This window comes from Enhydra lutris, unplaced genomic scaffold (assembly GCF_002288905.1).
Source record: "Enhydra lutris kenyoni isolate GAN:26980312 unplaced genomic scaffold, ASM228890v2 scaffoldscaffold34, whole genome shotgun sequence".
NCBI classification, from domain to species: Eukaryota; Metazoa; Chordata; class Mammalia; order Carnivora; family Mustelidae; genus Enhydra; species Enhydra lutris.
The window spans coordinates 26,172,702-26,199,736 of NW_019154118.1; positions in this window are offsets into that span (position 1 = coordinate 26,172,702).

The following is a 27,035-nucleotide window of genomic DNA, read 5'->3' on the forward strand; positions in this document are numbered from 1 at the left end:
ACTTCTCTCTTGAAAACTGTATATTTTACTTTTCAATTGTTAATTTTAAAAGTAGCTTGGGTGTTGACTTTTCCCATTTGACTTTTTCATACAGTCAGCCTTGTTTTATGTATCTAACGTGATTTTAAGTACCCTTGATGTTACATGCTCCTAAATATAGGACCTAGCCCAATGCCCGCCATCTGGTTGCTAGCGTTGATTTGGAACCCATGCTCTAAAAGAAGGTAGCACACCACCTATTACATTCCACTCTAACTCCACTGCTGCTTCAGGGGGATTTCAAGCCCATTACGTTCTCAGGTTACAGGAAATGTGCCTAAATCTGTGATCCTGAGGGATATGGTTCAAGGTCGGCTTTTGTTATTCATGTAGGCAGTCCTTGGCCTACAGCTTTTGTTTCCATGGCTTCTCCTTTTTCTGCTGAAAGAGAATCAGTAATATCTAGAGTCTGTCTAATTCCCTGAAGTAACTGGAGTTGTACTTACCCTCATTTTGCTAATTTTGATACTACTTAACCTGGAATAAATTTCAGCACTCAAATCTCAAACTTTACATGACAGCATGACTTTCAGAGCTTTCTGTTCAATTTAACTTAATTTAACTCTATTAAAATTAATGTAACTGGGAGACTGGAAACCACGTCCCCACTTCCACACCAGGCTGGGAAAAAGGTCAGTACTGGGTCTGGAGACATAACTGGGTCTTTACAAATTACAGTTTTAAAGCCATGACATGAACTCTCTATAGCTAAGGGATATATCATTAAAGGGTATGTAACTCACAGACTCTTCTTATTTTTTTCTATTATGTTCAGCAATACTTACTTTGGACCAACATGCCACTGAGGAGAAGGAACTACCACCACCCTGCATGATAATATAAAGGACCAGCTGACCAAGTGGAGAAGCTGAGTTGCAGTTACGAAGTAGTTAAGGATACTTCCCCCCCCCTCAGTAGACTATGAAATGGTAGAGTATTAGTGATAATCCTTGGGAGGAGGGTGAGTGTGTGTGCACCTATGCCTCTTTGTGAGATCCAATAGCTTTACTCAGACTTAGAGAAATGTACTATGATAATTATAATTTACCATCAACTTCCCAGAATGTGCCATTGTGGCATGTCGATCATTATAAGCTGAAGACAATAAAGGCCCAGCAGATTTAGGGACAGCTTTAACCACCTCCTTAACTGACTGAAAGAATTTAGATTCCTATACCAGGAAGAAAGCTATTACGCAGGGGGGGGGGCAGGGGTGGAGGGGGTGTGAGTGTATTGTATCAGGAAGGCATCTGCATTACATGGCAAACATTTGTTTACCCAACATTTGCTCTTCTCATTTCCCTATGAATTGCTTTCCTCCCTTCTCAAGCTCTAGACACCTACCCTCTACTCCTTAGCTCCTCGGCTCAGGATGGTATGTGAGTCTCAATTACCTGACTGCAAGGGAGTCATGTTTCTACGGGGCTACCATAGATATAAAATTTGTTTATTTGTTTTTCCTCCTGTTAATCTATTATGTCTACTGTCTCGTTCGACCAGCCAAAGAATTGAGAAGGGAGGAGGGGAAAGTTTTCCACCCCTATGTGTGGACTTTAACAAATCACATGTCAGAATAAAAGGTAGGAAGACATTATTTCCTGTCTTATCATTCCATTTAGTTTCTCCTCCTTTCACCTGTTCATGAAGTTTGAAATAACAATACAACTTTGGAGAGAGGAGGAGTCAAGATGGTGGACAAGTAGCAGGCTGAGACGACATCAGGTAGCAGGAGATCAGCTAGACAGCTTATCAAACCATTCCGACCACCTACAAATCCAACAGGAGATCGGAGAGAAGAAGAGCAACAATTCTAGAAACAGAAAATCGACCACTTTCTGAAAGGTAGGACCAGCGGAGAAGGGAATCCAAAGCGACGGGAAGATAGACCACGGGGAAAGGCGCCGGCTGCTGGCAAGCAGCGGAGCAACAGGGCACAAAATCAGGACTTTTAAAAGTCTGCTCCACGGAGGCACATCGCTCCACAGGCTAAACTGGGGTGGAGCCCACACGGGGACAGTGTGGCACCAGGTCCCACGGGATCACAGAAGGATTGGGGGTATCTGAGTGTCGTGGAGCTTGCAGGTATTAGAGCCGGGAAGCCAGCTATAGAGACAGAGCCGAGGAGTGAGTTCTCAGCTCGGGGTTACCTTGAACCGTAATCCATGGCACAGGCCACTGCTCTGTGAGTGGGGTCCCCACAAGATCCGGGGAGACACCCCCTAGGGGAGCTAAGGGATCTGCGGGTTTCGGAGACTCCAGGCGGAGCTTCATGCTGGAGACAGGCTTGGTCACAGGCTGGATGAGCTCGGAGCTCAGCCGGAGGCCAGGGAGATGGGGAGTGACGAGTGCTTTTCTCTGAGGGCGCACTGAGGAGTGGGGCCCGAGCTCTCGGCTTCTCTGGGCTGGAGACTGGGAGGCCGCCATCTTCATTCCTGTCCTCTGGAACTCTACGGAAAGCGTTCAGGGAACAAAAGCTCCTGAAAGCAAACCTGAGCGGATTACTTAGCCTGGTCCCTGGTAAAGGCCGTGCAATTCTGCCTCAGGCAAAGACACTTGAGAATCATTACAACAGGCCCCTCCCCCAGAAGATCAACAAGAAACCCAGCCAAGACCAAGTTCACTTACCAAGAAGAATGGCGGAATTCCAGAGGAGGAGAAAGCAAAGCATGGAATTCAAGGCTTTCTCCCCATGATTCTTTAGTCTTGCAAAGTTAATAAACTTTTTATTTTTATTTTTTCTCTTCCACTAAATTTTGTTTAACTTTTACCCTTTCCTCTTCTAATGTTTTTTTAACTAGTTTATCTTAACAATACCTTTCATAAAAAAATAATCTTTTTTGAACCTTCATTATTATAGTCATATTTTATCCTTCATTGTATCTAACTTTATTTTCTGTATACACATAGGGTTTTTTCTTCTAAAAAATTTTGGGGTACAACTTCTAATAGATCAAAATACACCTTAAGTCTAGCACCGGGCTTGTTCTAGTCTCCAGCCTGAGCAAATTCTCTCCACTTTCTTTTTCTTTATTCTCCCAACCAACTTACTATCAACTCCTTTTTTAGAAATTAAAAAAATTTTTTTTTCATCTTTATAGTCATATTCCATCCCTTCATTGTGTTTACCCTTATATATGTTTTTCATTCTTTAAAATTTGGGGAGGTGGTTTCTTCTAAGAGACCAAAATACCCCCCAAATTAAGTGGGTGACCCTGTTCTAGTCACCAGTCTAATATATATATATTTTTTTTCTTTTTTATATTTTTTCTTTATTTGTTTTCTTTTTTAAATTTCTTTTTCTGAACTTCTTTTTACCCCCTTCCTCCCCCCCATGATTTGGGGTCTCTTCTGATTTGGTTAAAACACATTTTCCTGGGATCTTTGCCACCCTTTTAGTATTTTACTTGCTCCTTCATATACTCTTATCTGGACAAAATGACAAGGTGGAAAAAATCACCACAAAAAAAAGAACAAGAGGTAATACTGAAGGCTAGGGACCTAATCAATATGGACATTGGTAATATGTCAGATCTAGAGTTCAGAATGATGATTCTCAAGGTTCTAGACAGGCTCAAAAAAGGCATGGAAGATATTAAGAGAAACCCTGCCTGGAGAAATAAAAGCCCTTTCTGGAGAAATAAAAGAACTAAAATCTAACCAAGTTGAAATCAAAAAAGCTATTATAATGAGGTGCAATAAAAAATGGAGGCTCTTACTGCTAGGATAAATGAGGCAAAAGAAAGAATTTGTGATATAAAAGACCAAATGACAGGGAATAAAGAAGCTGAGCAAGTTGAGTCCAACTACTGGACCACAAGGGGAGAATTCGAGAGATAAGTGATACAGTAAGACGAAACAACGTTAGAATGATTGGGATTCCAGAAGAAGAAGAAAGAGAGAGGGGAACAAAAGGTATATTGGAGAGAATTATTGTAGAAAATTTCCCTAATATGGCAAAACAAGCATCAAAATCCAGGATGTTCAGGGAACCTCCCTCAAAATCAATAAGAATAGGTCCACACCCCCCTCATCTAACAGTAAAATTTACAAGTCTTAGTGACGAAGAGAAAATCCTAAAAGTAGCCCAGGACAAGAAGTCTGTAAAATACAATGGTAAAAATATTAGATTGGCAGCAGACTTATCCACAGAGACCTGGCAGGCCAGAAAGAGCTGGCGTGAGATATTCAGAGCACTAAACGAGAAAAACATGCAGCCAAGAATACTATATCGAGCTAGGCTATCATTGAAAATAGAAGGAGAGATAAAAAGCTTCCAGGACAAACAAAAACTGAAAGAATTCGCAAACACCAAACCAGCTCTACAGGAAATATTGAAAGGGGTCCTTTAAGCAAAGAGAAACCCTAAAAGTAGTAGATCAGAAAGGAACAGAGACAATATACAGTAACAGTCACCGTACAGGCAATACAATGGCACTAAATTCCTATCTCTCAATAGTTACCCTGAATGTTATTGGGCTAAATGCCCCAATCAAAAGACACAGGGTATCAGAATGGATAAAAAAACAAAACCTATCAATATGTTGCCTACAAGAAACTCATTTTAGACCCGAAGACACCTCCAGATTTAAAGTAAGGGGGTGGAAAACAATTTACCATGCTAATGGACATCAGAAGAAAGCAAGGGTGGCAATCCTTATATCAGATCAATTAGATTTTAAGCCAAAGACTATAATAAGAGATGAGGAAGGACACTATATCATACTCAAAGGGTATGTCCAACAAGAAGATCTAACAGTTTTAAATATGCCCCTAAAATGGGAGCAACCAACTATATAAACCAATTAATAACAAAATCAAAGAAACACATCGACAATAATACAATAACAGTGGGGGACTTTAACACTCCCCTCACTGAAATGGACAGATCATCCAAGCAAAAGATCAACAAGGAAATAAAGGTCTTAAATGACACACTGGACCAGATGGACATCACAGATATATTCAGAACATTCCATCCCAAAGCAACAGAATACACATTCTTCTCTAGTGCACATGGAAAAGATCACATCCTGAGTCATAAATCAGGACTCAACTGGTATCAAAAGATTGGGATCATTCCCTGCATATTTTCAGACCACAATGCTCTGAAGCTAGAACTCAACCACATAAGGAAATTTGGAAAGAACCCAAATACATGGAGACTAAACAGCATCCTTCTAAAGAATGAATAGGTCAACCAGGACATTAAAGAAGAATTGAAAAAATTCATGGAAACAAATGATAATGAAAACACAACAGTTCAAAATCTGCGAGACACAGCAAAGGCAGTCCTGAGAGGAAAATATATAGCGGTATAAGCCTTTCTCAAAAAACAAGAAAGGTCTCAAATACACAACCTAACCCTACACCTAAAGAAGCTAGAGAAAGAACAACAAAGAAAGCCTAAACCCAGCATAAAGATCTGAGAAATCATAAAGATCAGAGCAGAAATCAATGAAATAGAAACCAAAAAAATAATAGAACAAATCAACAAAACTAGGAGCTGGTTCTTTGAAAGAATTAATAAGATTGATAAATCCCTGGCCAGATTTATCAAAAAGAAAAGAGAAAGAACCCAAATAAATAAAATCATGAATGAAAGAGGAGAGATCACAACCAACACCAAAGAAATACAAGCAATTATAAGAATATATTATGAACAACTCTACGCCAACAAATTTGACAATCTGGAAGAAACGGATGCATTCCTAGAGACATATAAACCACCACAACTGAAACAGGAAGAAACAGAACACCTGAACAGACGCATAACCAGTAAGAAGATTGAAACAGTCATCAAAAATCTCCAAACAAACAAAAGCCCAGGGCCAGACAGCTTCCCAGGGGAATTCTACCAAACATTTAAAGAAGAATTAATTCCTATTCTCCTGAAACTGTTCTAAAAAATAGAAATGGAAGGAAAACTTCCAAACTCATTTTATGAGGCCAGCATCACCTTGATCCCAAAACCAGACGAGGATCCCATCAAAAAAGAGAACTACAGACCAATATCCTTGATGAACACAGATGCGAAAATTCTCACCAAAATACCAGCCAATAGGATCCAACAGTACATTAAAAGGATTATTTACCATGACCAGGTGGGACTTATTCCAGGGCTGCAAGGTTGGTTCAACATCCACAAACCAATCAATGTGATACAACACATTAATAAAAGAAAGAACAAGAACCATATGATACTCTCAATAGATGCTGAAAAAGCATTCGACAAAGTACAGCATCCCTTCCTGATCAAAACTCTTCAAAGTGTAGGGATAGAGGGCACATACCTCAATATCATGAAAGCGATCTATGAAAAACCCACTGCAAATATCATTCTCAATGGAGAAAAACTGAAAGCTTTTCCGCTAATGTCAGAACACAGCAGGGATGTCCATTATCACCACTGCTATTCAACATAGTACTAGAAGTCCTAGCCTCAGCAATCAGACAACAAAAAGAAATTAAAGGCATCCAAATCAGCAAAGAAGAAGTCAAACTATCACTCTTCGCAGATGATATGATACTATATGTGGAAAACCCAAAAGGCTCCACTCCAAAACTGCTAGAACTTGTACAGGAATTCAGGAAAGTGTCAGGATATAAAATCAATGCACAGAAATCAGTTGCATTTCTTTATACCAACAACAAGACAGAAGAAAGAGAAATTAAGGAGTCAATCCCATTTACAATTGCACCCAAAACCATAAGACACCTAGGAATAAACCTAACCAAAGAGGCAAAGGATCTATACTCAGAAAACTATAAAGTACTCATGAAAGAAACTGAGGAAGACACAAAGAAATAGAAAAATGTTCCATGCTCCTGGATTGGAAGAACAAATATTGTGAAAATGTCTATGCTACCTAAAGCAATCTACACATTTAATGCAATCCCTATCAAAATCCCACCCTTTTTTTTCAAAGAAATGGAACAAACAATCCTAAAATTTATATGGAACCAGAAAAGTCCTTGAATAGCCAAAGCAATATTGAAAAAGAAAGCCAAAGTTGGTGGCATCACAATTCTGGACTTCAAGCTCTATTACAAAGCTGTCATCATCAAGACAGTATGGTACTGGCACAAAAACAGACACATAGATCAATGGAACAGAATAGAGAGCCCAGAAATAGACCCTCAACTCTATGGTCAACTAATCTTCGACAAAGCAAGAAATAATGTCCAATGGAAAAGAGACAGCCTCTTCAATAAATGGTGTTGGGAAAATTGGACAGCCACATGCAGAAAAATGAAATTGGACCATTTCCTTACACCACACACGAAAATAGACTCAAAATGGATGAAGGACCTCAATATGAGAAAGTAATCCATCAAAATCCTTGAGGAGAACACAGGCAGCAACCTCTTCAACCTCAGCCGCAGCAACATCTTCCTAGGAACATCGCCAAAGGCAAGGGAAGCAATGGAAAAAATGAACTATTGGGATTTTATCAAGATCAAAAGCTTTTGCACAGCAAAGGAAACAGTTAACAAAACCAAAAGACAATTGACAGAATGGGAGAAGATATTCGCAAAAGACATATCAGATAAAGGGCTAGTGTCCAAAATCTATAAAGAGCTTAGCAAACTCAACACCCAAAGAACAAATAATCCAATCAAGAAATGGGCAGAGGACATGAACAGACATTTCTGCAAAGAAGAGTTCCAGATAGCCAACAGACACATGAAAATGTGCTCAACATCACTGGGCATCAGGGAAATACAAATCAAAACCACAATGAGATACCACCTCACACCAGTCAGAATGGCTAAAATTAACAAGTGAGGAAACGACAGATGCTGGCAAGGATGCGGAGAAAGGGGAACCCTCCTACACTGTTGGTGAGAATGCAAGCTGGTGCAACCACTCTGGAAAACAGCCTGGAGGTTCCTCAAAAAGTTGAAAAGAAAACTACCCTATGACCCAGCAATTGCACTACTGGGTATTTACTCTAAAGATATAAACGTAGTGATCCAAAGGGGCACATGCACCCGAATGTTTATAGCAGCAATGTCCACAATAGACAAGATATGGAAAGAACCTAGATGTCCATCAACAGATGAGTGGATAAAGAAGATGTGGTATATATATATATATAATGGAATACTATGCAGCCATCAAAAGAAATGAGATCTTGCCATTTGCAATAATATGGATGGAACTAGAGGGTATTATGCTGAGCGAAATAAGTCTATCAGAGAAAGACAACTATTGTATGATCTCCCTGATATGAGAAAGTGGAGATGCAACGTGGGGGGTTTTGGGGGTAGGAAGGGAGGGAGACAAACTAGAAGAGACTCTTAATCTCACAAAACAAACTGAGGGTTGCCAGAGGGAGGGGGGTAGAGAGAGGGTGGTGGGGTTATGGACATTGGGGAGGGTATGTGCTATGATGAGTGCTGTGAAGTGTGTAAACCTGGCCATTCACAGACCTGTACCCCTGGGTCTAATAATACATTATATGTTTATAAAAAAATAAAAACATAAAAAACGGAAAAAAAACCCAATACAACTTTGTGTTGTAGTGCGTAAAAATGAGATTTAAGGATGGCCTGTGGGAACTCCCCGTCCACAGCCAGGAGCAAGGAGGCAGTGGTGGCCCGTGGCACAGTGTAGAGGAGAAACAATGTAGAGGCTCCACCAACCCTAACCCAGCTGCCTTCCTTCAACAACCATCAGTATTTTGTCAGAGCTCTCTCATTTACCACCTTCCTCTTTGGCTGCAGTAGTTTAAAACAATGTCCAGCTGTCATGTTTTTTACTCCCAAGTATCTCAACACCTGGAGGTGGCCAGGGACTTCTTAGAGCATCATGATGTCATGGGTGTCACCTCTACACTTATCAACAATTCCTTAATATCACCTAATGCCCAATTCATATTAAAATTTACCTAAGTAGTCCCCAGACTGCCTTTTTTAGTTAATTTACTTGCATCATGCTTTTTAAAAGTCGACTTAAAAGCCAATTTAATCTGTTTTAGTCTCATTTAAACCTGTTATAATCATGTTCTAAAACACTACTGCAGTGTTGAAGGAATTGCAGCAGACCATATTCTGGATTTGGGTAATACTTCCCCTGGTATCATCTGACTTGTTTTCTATCTCCTGTGTTTCTTGTTGACTGGAGACAAGAATTAAAGTCTTGCTCTATGCATATATATTATACATTATAATACAATGATATATTAGTGTGTATTATATATACATTATAATATAAAATACATAATTATAGAATATATGCACACAGATCTATGCACTGTTTTTGCAAGAATGCATCATAGTGTTGAGTTCTTCATCCTGCCTCATGACAGAAGGCGCATTATGTCTGATTGGTCTGCGAAAAGTGATCAGTGACTGTTCTCTTCACTGTCAGACTCCTGAGCATAGGATGACCCGACATACCTTTGTCTGGGTTGCCTCAGTTCATGCCTCTTGTCTTGCATAATTATTCATAGTACACCTTTCACTTGAAAAATGTCTCTGTTTGGACAACAATTACTCATCAACCTTACATTTAATAATTTTATCCTCTACTGATGTTGATTCCCTGTTAGGCACTTCATTAAGGGTTGCATAACGATTTTCTAACTCCATCGTTCTTTCTGCATTTAGTAACTGGGAACACTTCTATATGAAGTTCTTCCTACATCCATAGGATCTATGGGATACCCTGAAATACCATTTACTTCCAGATGGCAAGGTAAATGCTGAGTTCATTCCCTTCAGTTACCAATTTTGAGAATATTGAGTTGGTGCTCAGACAGTCTCTAATGGATGTCCAAAATTCAATGAGTTTTGGGTTGTTTTTCTCACTTTTTAAGATACAATTATGAATGCATCCCTTTTTGTATATTAAATGTGTTTTAATCAATTGCAGTTGTTATTATTTTTGAAACTCAAATTATCCCTTCTTTGGGCAGTAAGAGTCTATTTGAGAAGATCATGTGTCATTTAGACAATACCTTATTTCCGTTCACAGTCCTCTTACTTTCTGGAAAATGATTTTCCAGGCTTATCCTTCTATATTTCTTCACTTCAACCTAAAATCAAATATTCCACAGGAGCAGAGATTAAACAGATAAGGTAGGAGAGAGCTTCAGGCAACCTCTCTCCTGCTTCTCCCAAATATGAAAAGAAAAAAGCCTTTAAGGAAAAAGAAAAAGAAAAGAAAATGGACTCTTGGGTTAGTATTAGCACTCCACTGGGAGAATATATAAAGCCAGAGAGTGGCAAGAGAGCTACAAACAGAACAGACACAGTCTGTGTCTTTAAAAAGTTTTAGGTTAAAAGGAAAATCAGACTTCTTCCGGTAATTGTAGATGAATTTAGTGTGTTTTAAGCCCTCCAGCACTGCAGAATTGGAAAAATTTTACTTAATTCATTTGTCTATAAATAGCATACACTAATGTTTTGATTCTCTACTAAGTGACTTAATCATTTCCCCCTAAAGTATGGTTTTGATGTTTCCTTGGCTGAATAACTCAGTAGGGAATTTACAGTCTTCCCTTTAAGCGGATGAGAAAATGTATATATTCACTTCCTTTCCTTCTGACTTTTCCAACTCCTATAAATATTTACAAAGAAGCTACCAGTTTACATAGAAGATGTCAGAGGCCTCCGTCTACTGAGAGAAATAAACAAGTGTCTTTCATTACCTCGAAAACATTATGATGACAGGGATTTTCGCCCACCACACTTCTCCCTCTGAGAGTGAATCCAAAACCTCAGATGAAAAATCTCAGAAATGACTGCTTTTAATATTTAGAAAAACAAGGAAATATTTCCTTCTCTAGTAAGTCTTCAGTTCTCATGACCAAGAGCTTTGCAGAAGTCATGGCTTTTGTATGAGGGTGGAGGAAATCTGCTGAACCACAAGGGATGGCTTCGGCTTCTTCAGGGTTAAAATACGCTCTAGTACTCGCCACCATCAGACTCTGCCCTGGACACCCCAGCTCAGCCGTGGAGGCCTCTTTAAACTCACAGGCATTTCGTTGGCTCTGAGAACTGGTGTGGGAGCCTTGGAATGAGTAGCAGGGATGAAAACAGAGCCAGTCTCTCCTTTCAGTCTTAGGCTCCCAGCTGTTTCACACTCATTCTCTGCAGTTCTTCTTACCATGGTGTCTCAGCAACATGGACAAAATAACCAATCCAAGTCTTACAGAAAATAAAGGCTAGAGCTCGTAACGGAAAAACGGGAAAAACGTGATTGACGGCACGTATTCTGTTACTCACCCCATGAGACAGAATTTTGCTCATTCAGTTTTTTCCTTGCATTCATTCACTCAGATGGCCTGTACCCACTTAAAAACTATTTATGATAACGTTAGTCCATTGCACCAGATGCTATACATGGCATTCAGAATAAAAGACTTTGTAACACACAATTCCTGTCTTTGAGGTACTCAGGGACACGTGTGAGACTCAAATGGCGTCAATATTATCAAGGAGCTTGGTAGTACTCTGCTTAGGGAGGCTAGATAAGGCTTTACGGAGTTGGCACTATGTGAGCTGGGTGGGAAGAACGAGCAGAAGCCACCAGATGAAAAGGGGCTACGTGGTTAGTCGGCAGGTATGGCAAAAGCTATTTATGTCAAGCTATTTATATAACAGGCCATTAAGTATAAACCAGAATTTCAAATATTTGAGACTGTGCTCTAATAAGCCTGAACCATATGTCCTTAAAAAAAAAAAAAAAGTCATTTAATAGATAACTAAGAGAAAAAAGGAAGACTGTTTTCCTTCTCATACGCTATTTTTGAAACAATTGACAGGGGAAATCTTCATTAAAACAACTAAACTTAGAATTATAAAGACCATTTTGTGAAAGAATGAATTAAAGCAATTTAATATTTCTTCCACAAAGCACTTATTTTACATCATAATCCTTGTTTTGCTTTTCCTTGGTAAACCATGAAGGGATTATTTACTTACTCCTGCCCCGCCCCGTGCCCGTGAAGGGGGCCTTCTCCCTAGCAGGTGCGCGCGCTCTCTCTCTTTCTCTCTCTCTCTCTCTCTCTCTCTCTCTCTCGCTTTCTTTATCTCTCTCTCTGTCATAGAGATTTTCTCAACTTTGCCTCAAGTGAGAGAAAAACAAAGAAACTGATTTTTCTTCTAGCTGCCTTTTACAAGCTATCTTGTCTTTCTTGCAAAGAAAACTGAGATATAACTCTTTCTCTTATCCTTTTTTAAGTTTAAAATTTGCCTGGGTTTTGTTGTTAGCCTAGGATTACAGCTCTGAGTGCTTATAGTGCTCAGATCTTGAAACAGATCTATATAAACTCTCTTAATTTCTTAATTATAAAATAGAGATTTTGTTTTCTTACAAAGCTGGCAAGTCAAGAGTATCTTCATAAAGGTTGGTGCCTTCTCCTTCTAACTTTTTATAGAACTTGAAATCTGAATTTAGTGGTTTCTGTAGCAACCACCATTTTCTGACGAGATGTTTGCAGATCAAAATTTAGGCTGAAAAAATTGTTTCTTGAAAGCATCTTTATTTATTTATTTATTTATTTTTTTTGGCCAGGATGTCATTTAAAACAAATATTTCAGTAGACACAATATTATATTTTAAACATGCATGTTGGTCTTTAAGACACAAACTTGGAATATGGGGACTATGGTCTTAATTTTTAAAAATAAGATTTCTAAATCTTTTTTGAGTAATGACAACACTATTTTACAAAACAGAATTTTCAGGATTAGATTTGAATGGGTACTATTTGATATTTATTTGAAGGATGAAATTTGAATATTTTTTATATTCCATAAGGGGGGGAGATCCTAACTTTGATTCAAACCAGTCATTTATGTTTGACATTTATTTACCATGTGAATTAGGAAACATATATACAATTTATTACTTTATTAATGCAAAATTCTTCTATAAACAAAGTGAATTTTGGTACAGCAGAAGGCAGCATCAGTGAATGAAAGAATATAAACTATGAAGTTAGCAGCCCTGGAATTAGATTCTATTTTCCATGCTTACTGAACTGAGTACCTGTTTCTTCGTCTTTTAAATTGAGAAGTATAGCTATTCCTTACAGTGGACTCCTTCCTCCCTCCTTCCCTCCCTCCCTCCCTTTCTTCCTTCCTTCTTTTCCTTCCTTCTTCCCTTCCTTCTTTCCCTTCCTTCTTCCCTTCCTTCTTTCCCTAACATCAACCCCGTTCTCATATTTTGGGATACTTCTTTTTGGCAAGTACCACAATCTCTGCCTCTGAGAACCAGAGACTTGACGCATGCCCTAGGCTGAGCTAACCAGATGCTCTTGGGAAAAGCTCTGAATCTTGATCAAATAACTCAGAGGCACAAATTTGATTACAATTTATTCACAGTGACATTGTCCTGAGGCAGAACGTTCCTACTGCAAAGCCATCCCACTTTGTTCTTCACCATTTCCCCAAACTGAATTTCAGGTCTCCAGTTGTCAGCTTCCAGTAGCTTCCTGCAATAGATTGCTGTTCTTCTATGGCAACCAGGGTCAATTCAGTGAGGGTGTTTTTGCACCCTCACTGACACACTACAGTAGTCGGCTCACTGACACACTACACCCTCACTGACACACTACAGTAGTCGGCTGAACGACCACCCAAGGATATGAAGATCCAATCCCTGGGACTTGTAAATATTGACTTACTTGGGAAAAGGGTCTTTGCAGATGGAATTAAAGAGTGGGGATTTTGACATGAGAGAACAAGTGTTCTCACAAAAGAGAGGGCAGAGAAAGACATACAAGGAAGATTCTGTGAAGATAGAGTCAGCCATTGGAAAAATATAGCCACATGCTAAGGACCAGTGAAGCTGCAAGAGGTCAGGAATGCAGACTCCTATAGAGCCTCTGGAGAAGGCACGGCCCTGCTCCAACACGGAGAGTGAATTTCTGAGTTACAGAAAAAGAATTTCTTGTGAAAGAAAGTTGTGAAAAGAATTTCTGCTATTTTAAGACTACACTCCTAATTTTGGTATTATGTAACTATAGAGAGAGTGACTAGGTTCCAAATCAGAGCCTCTGGGCTTCAAAGACAGAAGTTTCCCCCCCCCCTAGATTTTGGTTTTTCAACTCCAGCAGTGATGAAATCTGGGAGTTTGGGAAGAAATAGCTGATTAAACAGAAGAGTTAATCTGAGAAAGCAGGATTGTTGAAATCTGAGACTTTTGATGAACCATGACAAATTGAGCATGTTTATTTCATCTTTTTCCCAAAATTTCACCAAAGTGATAGTAAATCCATATAAAAATCTTAAGTCTTACAGAATAATTTGAGGAGAAAACAGCAGGTAAGAAGTTGCGGGCTACAGAAAACATACTTGTGAATGACAACTATTAACAGAGACAGTAAAACCTAAGTGCCTGGGGATGGGTTGCAGGCTTGGGTGGGAAATGGGATAATGTGAGAGAATGGAGCCCCCAAGGGGATTTCTTCAAACCGAAGTTTGAAGGTATCTCTCAAAATTGGAGTTTGAAGTGGACTTAAACGGTTGGAACTCAGTTTCTTCTATTCTTACCAAACAGTACCTTACTTTGTCTCTGCCCCAGCAGAAGACAGAAGTTTACGGTCTAGAGAAGTTGAACCAAAGGAGCAAATGACTCAGGCATACAAGACACAGAAGCCGCTGTGGACAAGGGTGAGGAGAATACTGACAATGACAACAAAAAAATAGGTTGGATTTTATACATGCAAGAACAAGAAATTAACCTTTCTCTCATTTCCTTGGTTCCCAGAATGCAGACATTTCGAACCTGGTATTGAATGAACTGGCACAATTTGGGTAAAGATGGATGTATTATTAGCTCGGGTGGTAAAAATATGGGAAATTTCCTTTTTACATCAATTTTCTCAATGATATATATGTGTTGTGTGTGTGTGTGTGTGTGTGTGTGTATTCACACCCAAATATATGTATATATATGGAAAATCATCAAGTAAATATGAAAAGGAAGCAAGCATCAGGGTGATAACGTTTGAAGAGAAAAGGGAAGGCATAAAATAGCCATTTGAAGAATAGAAATGAGAACACAGGAGGAAAAATTAGAGGCTGATTCATGGTGAGGAAGTGTTAGATAAATGGATCAATACCCAGATCTTGGATTATCTAAAATCATTCTCTAATAAAAGAAACCAGGGCTCCTTGGAGAAAAGGCTAATTCTAAACCTAGAGCAAGAAGTATGTAAGATGAGACTGAAGCATCCTGTAGTACTAGAAAGTAATAAAGTGCTACAAGAGAAAATAGAATGATGAGAGGTATGTCAAAAGGACAAAGAAGCCAAGTGAAAGAGCTTATAATGGCCACAGCTAGAACATTTTGAACAACAAAATAAACACATAGCTTTGAGGGGCAAACTATGCAATAGGAAAATGTCTCTTCAACAAATCGCTGGGAAAACTGGACAGCTACCTGCAAAAGAGAAACTGAACCACTTTCTCATACCACGTGCAAAAATAAATTCAAAATGGATTAGAGACCTAAATGTGAGACCTGAAACCATAAAAATCCTAGTAGAGAGCACAAGCAGTAATTTCTCTGGCATCAGGCTAAGCAATATTTTTCTAGATAAGACTCTGAGGCAAGAGAAATAAAACCAAAAATGAGCTCTTAGGACTACATCAAAATCAAAAGCTTCTGCATAGTGAAGGAAACAATCAACAAAACTAAAAGGCAACCTATGGAATGGGAGAAAATATTTACAAATAACGTATCTGATAAAGAGTTAGTATCCAATATAGATAAAGAACTTATACAACTCAACACCCAAGAATGAATACTCCAATTTAAAATTGAATGGAGGACATGAACAGATGTTTCTCCAAAGAAGACAGCAAGGTGGTCAGTAGACGTATGAAAAGATGCTGAAATCACTCATCATCAGGGAAAGGCAAATCAACACTACAATGAACTATGACCTTGCATCTGTCAGGATGGCTAAAATCAAAATCGCAAGAAAAAGCAAGTGTTGGCAAGGATGTGGAACAAGAGGAATCTTTGTACACTGTTGGTGGGAATGCAAACTGGGGCAGTCACTCTGGAAAACAGTATGGAGGTTCCACAAAAAATTAAAAATAGGACTACCCTACAATGCATAAATTGCACTACTGGGTATTTAGCAAAGAATACAGAAGCACTAATTCTAAGGGATACATACATACACCCTTATGTTTATTGCAGCATTATTTACACTAGCCAAATTAGGAACTCAAGTGTCACTTGACAGAAGAATAGATTAAGAAGATGTGGCTTATGTATACAATGGACTATTGTTCAGCCATAAAAACGAATGAAATTTTGCCATTTGCAACAACATGGATGCAGCAAAAGAGCCTAAGGCTAAATGCAATAAATCAATCAGAGAAAGATAAATGCCATATAATTTCATTCACATATAGAATTTAAGAAACAAAACAAATTAACAAAGGAAATTAAAAAAAAAAAAAAACCAAGAGACAGACTCTTAACTATAAAGGACAAAGTGATGGCAACAAGATGGAAGGTGACTGGGGGGATGGGTGAAATAGGTGATGGGGAATAAGGAATGATGTATGGTTGGCTGATGTATGGAAGTGAATCACTATATTGTACATCTGAAACTAATATTATACTGTATATTAACTATACCGGAATTAAAACACTTTAAAAAATATGTAGCTTTGAATTATAACCCAAAGTAAAAAATAAGTATCCATGGTTTATACTGATGTAAACAAATGATTAAGTCAATATGGAAGAGACCATCTCCAGAAGAATTCCAAATAATTTATATAGATACTCCAACCTCAAGGAGATGGAGTATAACTCCTCATTCAATTGTGGAGTGTGCATTAACTTTCTTCCAAGGAATACAGTATGGGAAAGGAGAAAAAGTTAACAAACGGTACTTCAGTCAAGTGATCACGGCTAATATCAACAGCAAAATGTCATGTTGATAGTAAATATCCTTGACATAAAATGATGAGAATGAGAACAGTGCTTCACCTCTCTGGTCTTCCTCCCCAAAACTCACAACCTTATTCTAATCAGACAAATCTATATCCTTCAAAATACTAGACCAGGACTCATCAAAACTGCCAAGGAAAGTCTTAGAAACTGTCATAGGCAAGAGGAGCCTAAGGAGATAAGACCAAATGTATTAAGATATCCTGCATGGAATCTTTAAAGAGAAAATTAACACTTAGTAAAAACTAAGGCACTCTCACAGAGTGTACACAGTATCTTAATAATATATCAATATTGGTTCAATTACAACAAGTAAAATAATAATAGGAGAAACTAGGTGTGGGGTAGATGAGAACTCTATTCTCTTCACCATTTTTCTAGAAATCTATCCTGAATTTAAAGTTCATTTAAAAACAAATACAGAAAAGAAAAAAGAAAAAGGTCTCCAGAGAGTGAATAATTGCTAGAATGAAACTAACAAATTAGGTAAGCTGTAAGGACAGGTGGTGGTAATCAGAGAAGTCAATATTATAGAAGTGGGATGTTGTTTGAGGAAGACAACATCAAGACCATGATTCAGGGAGGAGTGCTTTATGGGGAGGCTACTGAGGACCAGATATGTGAAAAATTCAGAGGCTAAAAAAATAATATCATTCTCCTGAATATTGAAGCTGTCTAGAATACCAGAAGAAATGCTGGCAAAGAAAGTGGGGCATTCGTATATCACTGAAAAATGCTCTTAGAGAATGTCTTTGAGTACAACACACAGAATTATATGAGGGGGAGCTCTTGTCGCCTGAATGAAATGCTAATTCCTAATTAAAACTCATCCACAAGTAATCATGGATCCCCTTTTAAGTAACTTCAGTTAGCCTTCAAGGACGCGGACAATGTCTGATTTACCAGAGTAGCAGATTATCAAAACTAGCAGTGAAGTCAGCTGTTTTTCTCCATATGGGAGGCTTAAGCAGGAGCATATGTTGGTGTTTGATACTCAATCAGCCTTCTGCAATATGGCAGCAAATTCAAGCTCTAGCGGTCCAGAGAAAATAAGCTTTTTAAATTTTTTTTGGTTATTGTTTACACAAGTAGAGTCACAGCAGTTAAAAGGTCCTTTGAAATGGTTTTCCTTCTAACTTCTTGCTCTGGATCTTGGACAACTAAGAGTTGTTAAAAAAAAAAAAAAAAGTGCCAAATTCATGACAGCAAGTTCAACTATTATTTTGTCTAGTTTCTGATACTTTTTTTTTTTTTTTTTAAGTTTCTGATACTTTTAAAATAACTTTTCACTGGAGCCTCAACTTTAAAACACTTTACAGTTTTCATGGGTTTGATAACAATACTTATCAGAGGTAGAAAGAATAGATACTATTGTCCCAATTTCACTAGTGTGAAAAGAGGAGCCGAGAGGAGTTATAGCACTCTCTCAATGTCAGCACAGCTAGTAAGGCACAGATTCAGACCTGGAATGCACCTCCTGATTTTTTTTTTAAACTGGATTACCAATTTATTGTAGAGGATGTAATTCCAGGGACAGCCAGATAGAAGGGGGGGGCCTACAGCAAAGTATGGGGAAAGGGTGATGAAATTTCATGCCACTTCTCAATGCACCACTCTCCCCACATCTCCACCTATTCACCAGCCTACAAACTCTCTGAACTCCATTTTTGTTTTTTAATGGAGGCTTTATTACACAGACACAGTTGATTAAATCTCTGGCCATTGGTGACTGATCCAAACTCTAGCCCCTTCCCTGGAGGTTTGGGAGGTGAAGCTGAAGTTCCAACCCTTCAATCATATCCTCTGATTTCAATTCAGTGTTTTCTTCCCATTGCAGTATAGAATCCTTCATTAGTCATTAAAAATTTCTACCTTATTTAAGTATTCATCTACTGTGTCTTTATTAGCTCTTCTTTATGGAAAATAAAACAGATGTTAATAAGAGATTTAGAAATGTTTGTATGATTCTCATTTTAAAATCATTATCACCAGTCTACATACTCCTCAATATAAAGAACCCGACTTTGGTTATTATAAACTCTCCACAGTTGAGCCCTGATCTTCACATGGCAGGAACTCAGTAGATAGTGAACAGATAAATATACTTTCAAAGTATTTTTAAAAAATCCTTGAATATTCAAAAATAGTAATTATGCCTTGAATATTCTGAGGCAGTGTATTTCTATTAAAAATAACATTGAGCTTCGGTTCAGACATAGGTTCCATATGTTTTATCAGCTTCCTCATCTAAAAAGATCTTTAATAGCTTTGGCATTAAATTCTACAATATAATAAAATAGGTATTACGATTTCATCAATGTTTGTGGTAGATTGGATTATTGGTCCTAAACTACCCTTCCCTGTAACTATTCCTTTGTTATTTAACTTGGAAATTCCTCACCAAAAGTGTTCTTTGATACAGGGCTCAACTATGTGACTTGCTTTGGCCAATGGAATGTAAGCACACATGGAACAACAGGGCATTGACACTGGCTTGCATAATAGAGCACATCCTTCTTGCACATCTGCCATCCTTGCAAGAACATCTCCTGGCTAGAGCTGGTCCCAGGAGGAGCATGAGCTAACATGCAGCAGTATTTTACTAGTAACCTGTTCTATCCTGTCCAATTAAAAAGATCATTCTTGGGGCACCTGGGTGGCTCAGTGGGTTAAGCCTCTGCTTTTGGCTCAGGTCATGATCTCGGGGTCCTGGGATCGAGCCCCACATCGGGCTCTCTGCTCAGCGGGCAGCCTGCTTCCTCCTCTCTCTCTGCCCGCTTCTCTGATTACTTGTGATCTGTCAAATAAATAAATAAAATCTTTAAAAAAAAAGATCATTCTTGGCTGTTGCAGCATTTTCCTAGATGTATCTCATCAGCCAAGGGAAACTAAAGCAAAAATAAACTATTGGGCTTACACCAAAATAAAGAGTTTTTGCATAGCAAACCATCAACATAATGAAAAGGCAATCCACTGAATAAGAGAAGATATTTGCAAATGATACATCTGATAAAGTGTTAATATCCAAAATATATAAGGAAAACTCACACAAGCCACACTAAAAAAATCTGATTAAAAAATGGGCAGAGGACCCAAATAGGAGTTTTTCCAAAAAGTTATACAGATGGTCAACTGACGCATGAAGAGTTGCTAATTGCCACCAATCATCAGTGGAATGCAAATCTAAACCCAAAAGTGCTATCACTCTAAACCTGTCAGAATGCCTCATATCAAAAAGACAAGAAGTAACAAGTGTAGGCAAGGATGGGAAGAAAAAGGAACCCTCACGCCCTGTTGTGGGAATGCTAACTGGTGCAGCCAGTGTGGAGAACAGTATGGAGGTTCCTCAAAAAAATTAAAAATACCAAGTGATACAGTAATTCCACTGCTAGGTCTTTACACAAAGAAAATGAAAACACTAATTTGAAAAGATAGATACACCCCCATATTTATTGCAGCATTATTTACAGTAGTCAAGATATAGAAACAGCCCAAGTGTCCATCGATAGACGAATGGATAAAGATGATGTGGGGTGTGTGTGTGTGTGTGTGTGTGTGTGTGTGTGTGTGTGTGTGTGAGGCAATATTATTCAGTCATAAAAAAGAATGAGATCTTGCCATTTGCGACAACATGGGTGCCTCCAGAGGTATAATGCTAAGTGAAATAAGACAAAACAAAAAAAGGGCCATTCTCCATTATATAGGAATTGAGAAGTGGAAAAAAAAATGAGCTCAGAATGTTTTTACTTATTCTAATCTTTAATAGTATTCTATCTGTCCCAAGTACTAGATCTTTGCTCATGAAAACTTCAGCAAGACTCAAAGTTTTGTCACTATGTTCTTGGTTAAAATACCCTTTCTTACACCCAATATACAGGCCCTTTGAAAACGTGAGTGCCTTTGACAATTCTTTATAAATCTCCCACTTCTCTTTCCCACCCAGAACCAGTTTGAGAACCTCCCCTTCCTCCACATCTATCTTCCCTTTATAGGTTTATGTGTTTCCATGATCTGTGTTATATATGTTACTCTGTCACCGTGGACCCCTGTTTCCTATCCTAGCTAATACACGGTTGACCTGGAAAAGCTTTCAAGTTCCAACTCTTGAGCCATCCATACCCATCGCTCTCGGGGGAATGGGATCAGAAAAATCTCTTTTGACAATTTCTCCTCAAAGGATTCTTGTATTTTCCCCCCTAACAATGTGGCCCAGTTTTCTTGTCTAACAAAACTAAAGAATGACATAATGATCTCTTTTCCCCCAGTATTGCCCTCATTCCCTCTTTACTAACTTGTTCTTTCTTGTTTATCAGGGAAGAGACTAGTAAAGGATGTTTCTTTCTCTTCTTTTGACAGAAGAGTATTTCTAGTAAATATGTAGGAATGGTTAATGTCTTAGATCATTGTTCTAATTTCACTCTGAGATGTCTTTATTTTTGTTTTTTTATTAGAAAAGCCCTGCCCGGGGCACCTGGGTGGCTCAGTGGGTTAAGCCTCTGCCTTCGGCTCAGGTCATGGTCTCAGGGTCCTGGGATCGAGCCCCGCATCGGGCTCTCTGCTCAGCGGGGAGACTGCTTCCCCTTCTCTCTCTGCCTGCCTCTCTGCCTACTTGGGATCTCTGTCAAATGAATAAATAAAATCTTAAAAAAAAAAAAAAAAAAGCCCTGCCCATAGTATCTCTCTAGTCAGGCATTCTGATATCTTTTTTTGGATTACTTTTATGTCTATTATTTCTACTTTCTAGTTTATTGGTTTCTTGTCACTCCAAAAAAAAAAAAAAAATCAGGTCTTTTACCTGCATGAATTCACTCAATCTTTGAAAATGTATAAGGACATACAGGCAAATTAACCCCAATTTGCAGATGAGGACACCAAGACTTAGACAGATTGTAGTCTCTTGTTCCACAGTGTGCAATTTACAATCAGCATAGTTAGGTTTAAATCAAGGTCTGTTTTATTCTAAAAGACCATCTTTCTACCGTGCCACACTGTCTATATGCTAAGTTAAGTTAAATTGAAATTACACTTGCAATCCCTTGTTTCTAAGACAACTTGTTTGATTTTAAATATATATGAAATAAAGTTGCTCTTCCTATATATATCATGAAAATTTTATCTTACGTGTACATTTATATATACTATAAAAATTCCGATTGCTAAAAAAAACTATTTAGAATCTTCCAGCTAAAATATAAAAAGCCACAGTTTGAAAAGAGCAGCATGCAGGCTGTTAATATCAAAATCCCCCCAATAAGCCAATACTTTATGCACTCCTTCCATCCTCTCGTTCCCCCTGATTTAATTACTGCCTCTCAGCCTCAGGAGTGTATTTACCAGTCGGACATGGGTGCTATTTGTGTGAACATTCCAGATGAACAGCGAGTGGACCTCAATGTAGCAAAAAGGATATCCTTGAAAATTTCAAGCTCCTGCTTTTTCTGGTATATTCTCAAGTTCTAACATTTAGAAAATATCACATTCAAGCATCAAGGAAATTAGTTATTGATAGGGAAAATGACCTATATAATGACCACTTTTCTAAAATCGTGAGGGCCTATTTCTCTTGGTTTGTTCTTTTTGAAAGAGCAGCAGTGACCCCATTAAAAATATTCATTGCTTAGAAATATGCCGAGCACTCACTGATTTAGTCCAGGCATTATTAGTCTGGTGGGTTATATGTTCTCCAAACCGTTCATGCATCTAGTTTCTCTTTCTGCCTGATTCTCTCTCCCTCTGGTTCATTACCCACCTCATTAAAACTTCCATCAAGGAGAGGACACCTAACTCAATGCTGTCACTTGTTAACTGCTCTTCCGGCTGCAGAATGTGTTGGCAAGCTAAAAGCAATGGCTAATGTGTGTGTTGAGCCTCGCTTTTATTTCCACGTTTTCATTATGAGCTAAGGAGCAGCAAATGCTCTTTGAGTGAATATTGTGTTCAAGGTGGTCCATCAAGGAAAACTGAATTCCAGATTGCTCCGTCCATAAGGAGCTTGTGATAAAGAATAGAGGAGACTGGATTTTATGCACTGGGCAATGAAAAAGGTGAAGGTTTAACAGATGTGCTTACGCATATGCGTTTGAACATGTGCTCTGAATGCAAATAAATACCATGAGGCTTAACGTACATACATAAGGATGGATGTACTGAAAAGAATTCCTCTAGTACCAGCAACATAAATATAGTGAGATGGTAATCCTGCCAAAGCAAATATCAGACAAGGAAGATTTAAGGAATAAGAAAAGTCGATGGTAAACAGATTGAAAATTGCAGCCAGCCCACAATTGCTGTGTGATCTCTGGGTCAATGAAGGGAACCCAGAAAAAGTGATTAAAAGCAATACAACCCTGTGGCTATTTCCACCCTCTCTGTCCCCCCCACCCCACCGACCCACCTCCCGTCCCTTATTTTCAGGGGCTTTAAACACATTTGATGAGGTCTGGGAGCAAATATAAGCAAATGTAATCACCAAGATAGATCAGTACTCTTTTTTCTTAAAACGAAAACCTGACATTATCTGTGTTCTGAAATTAGGAAGAAATCAAGAAATTATCTGGCCCCAAATCCTATAAATTAGAACAATACTTTGGGCAATGAAGAAACTTGCTAAGCCTGCCCCCCTGCCCCAGGGGGCATTTCTTCATGTTGCCCTGCCCCCCATCAGAACACTGAGAACTTCTGCAACTGTGATTATAGAAAACTTTAGTCATCTTTGAGATACCACCAAAAAGGACAGAGAAGCCAGAGACTAAAGACTTGTTATTTTTCACCAGTGACTCTGACGTTGATCCATATCTCATGTGTTCTAAAAGTAATGACCCAAGATAAGAAGATCAAAGATGAATTCACTTAACTGTGATCCAATTCAAACCAACCTTTTCTTCCTCCCAATTTTTATTATGTTAACAAAGAGCCTATTAAAAGAAAGAATGCAAGTCCCTGATCAGGTACGTAATTTGCAAATATTCTCCTTCAGTCTGTGCCTTGGAAGAGCTGGAGAACTTCATTTTGATGAAATCCAAATTTGTCAATTGTTTTCTACATGGATTGTTCTTTTGTGTTAAATTTAACGAGTCTTTCCCTTACCCAGGGTCACAAATATTTCATATTTTCTTCTAGAAGTTTCATAATTTTAGATTTCACATTGAGGTCTATAATGTACTGTAAGTTAATTTTCGGATAGGATATGAGATGTAGACAGATTTTTTTCTTAACGAAAATGCACATGCAATTGCTCTTCCACCATGTGCTGAAAATACCATCCTTTCTTCATAAAAACATTTTTGTACGTTGATCAAAAATTAACTGATCTTATATGCTGTATTAGTCCGCTCAGACTGCTTTAACAAAGCATCTTACACTGGGTGGCTTAAGCAACAAAAATTTACTTTCTCTAAGTTCTGGAGGTGAGCTGTCCGAGATCAAGGTTTCAGGTGATTGGGTTTCTGGTGAGAGCTCTCCTTCTGGCCTGCAGACACCTTAGAGAGCTCTTACAAGGACACTAATTATATCAGATTAGGGTCCCATCCATATGACCTCATTTAACCTTACTTACCTCTTTCTAGCCCCTATCTCAAAATATAGACACACTGGGAGTTAGGGATTCAACATATGAATTTCAGGGGGACACATTCAGTCCATAATATATGTGTTAATTTTTTCTGGCCCATTTATTATTATGATCCATTTTCTACCTTGATGCCAACACCAGCTGTCTTATTATAGTTGCTTTATTATAAATTTTGAACCTGGGCATGTAAGTCTACTAAATCTGTCCTTTTCTAAAGTTTGTTTTTAATTATTTTTTTAATTTTTTTTTCAGTGTTCCAAAATCCAAAGTTGTTTTGCATTTACATATGAATCAGCTTTGAATGTCTACAAAAAATTCTGCTTGAATTTTTATTGATTTGCATGAATCTATAAATAAATTTAGTCATTTGAAATTTTAACAATATTGAGTTTTCCAATTCATGAACACATTTAGTCTTCCTTAATTTCTTTCAGCAATATTTTATAGTTTTCAGGCCTTGTACATCTTTCATGAGAAATATCTGTAAGAATTTTATATTTTGATGTTATTGTAAATTAGTTTCTTAAATTGCTAGTATACAGATATACGCTTGATTTTTTTCTTGTATGGACGTTATTTTGCAAATGTTGCTAAACTCACTTATTAGTTTCAATAGCTTTTTCTGCAGATGCCATAGGATCTTCCATGTAAACAATCAAGACATCTGTGAATGAGCAATTTTATATCTTCCCTTTCAATCTGGATGCATTTTACTATCTTCTCTTACCTTATTGCACTGGTTAGAGGTTCAGTACAATATTGAGAAGGGGTATTCATTCTTGATTTTAGGAGGAAAGCAGTCTGATATCATTAAATATGTTAGTTTAGGTTAGTTTAAAAATTCCCTTCTATTCCATTTATTAAATGATTTATCATAAATAGATGGTAAATATTAAACATTGTCAGATACTTTCAATCTATTGTGATGGCCAAAGTTTATTTTTTTCTTTTCCAGAAAGATTATGTTAGATAATGAATTAAATTGATTTTTAAATGTTCAGTCAACCTTGAATTCTGGAAATAAATCATGCTTTGTTGTGATGTATTATTCTTTCTATACTTTTGGGTTGAAAGAGTTACAATTCTGCTAAAAAATTCTTTTTATCTATATTCATCATGGATGTTTGCTTATTGTTTTTGTCTGTTTCAGGAATCAGAATAATGATGACCCTATTGAATTAATTGGGGAAAATTTCATGTCTCTTCAATTTCTGGGAAAAAAATGAGTACAACTGGTCTTACTTCTTTTTCAAATGTTTGGTAGACCTACCAGTTAAGTACTGAGATTTTCTTTGTGGAAAAAAAACTATTAAAATATAAATTCAGGTTTTTTTAGTAGATACAAGACTACTCAGGTTATATAATTCATCTTGAATGAGTTTTGAGAGCTTGTGTTTTTCAAGGAGTGTCTTTTTCTTCAATTTTTTAAGTTTATTGATAAAATTTATTGATAATATTCCCTTACTAAACTTTTAAAATATTTATAGATTCTGTAATGATATTACCTCTATCATTCCTAATATTAGAATTTTTTTCTCATCAGTAAGGCCAAACATTTAATAGTTTATAGTGAACTTCTCAAAGAAATAAATTTTGTTTTTATCAGTTTTCTCTGTTCTTTTTTTCTATTTCATTGGTTTTCCCTTTGGTTTTTCATATCCATTTCTTCTGCTTTTTTGGAGGGGGGAGGAGGAGAATGTTATTTACTCTTCTTTTTCTAGTTAGTTGAGTCAGAATCCGAGGTCATTAAGCTGACACTTTTCTTTCTAGAATACATATTTAATGCCATAATTTTCCACATTTTGCTTTAGCAAGTCATAAATATTGATAGTGACTTCATTTTCAGTTTAAAACATTTTCAAACTTTCCTACTGATTACTTTGATACAAGTGTTACCTAGAAGTGTGTACCTTTCCAAGTATTTCTTCATTTTTCAGAAATATTTCAGTGATTTTTAAATAATTTAATGTTATTGTGGTAAAATAACATACTTTGGATGGCTTGAATACCTTTGAATCTATTGATACTCACTTTTGGGGCAAGAATGAGGTCTGTCGTGTTAAACATTCCTTGCACTTTTGGAAAAAAAACAAACTATGCTCTAGTTGGATGAAGGGTTCTGTAAGTGTCAGATCAAGTCGTTCACTAGTGTTGCTCAAGTTTCCTGTATATTGATTTTTCTTTCCACTTTTTCTATCAATTTTTGAAAGTGGTTGGACCTTTTTCATTTGCTTTATGTTGTTTGTTTCATGTATTTTGTGGGATTTTCTGCTTATTTTATTCAATTGACGTAAACTAAAAAAACTTTCACCCATTCACCCCACCACCCACTCCCTGCCTCTGGTAACCACCAAACTATTCTCCACATCTAAGGAGCGTGATTAATATAAATATTTAGCTTCCACATATATGAGAGATCACATGGTATTTATCTTTTTCTGACATTTCATTTAGATTCACGTTATTGTAAGTGGCAAGATTTCTTTCTTTTTTATG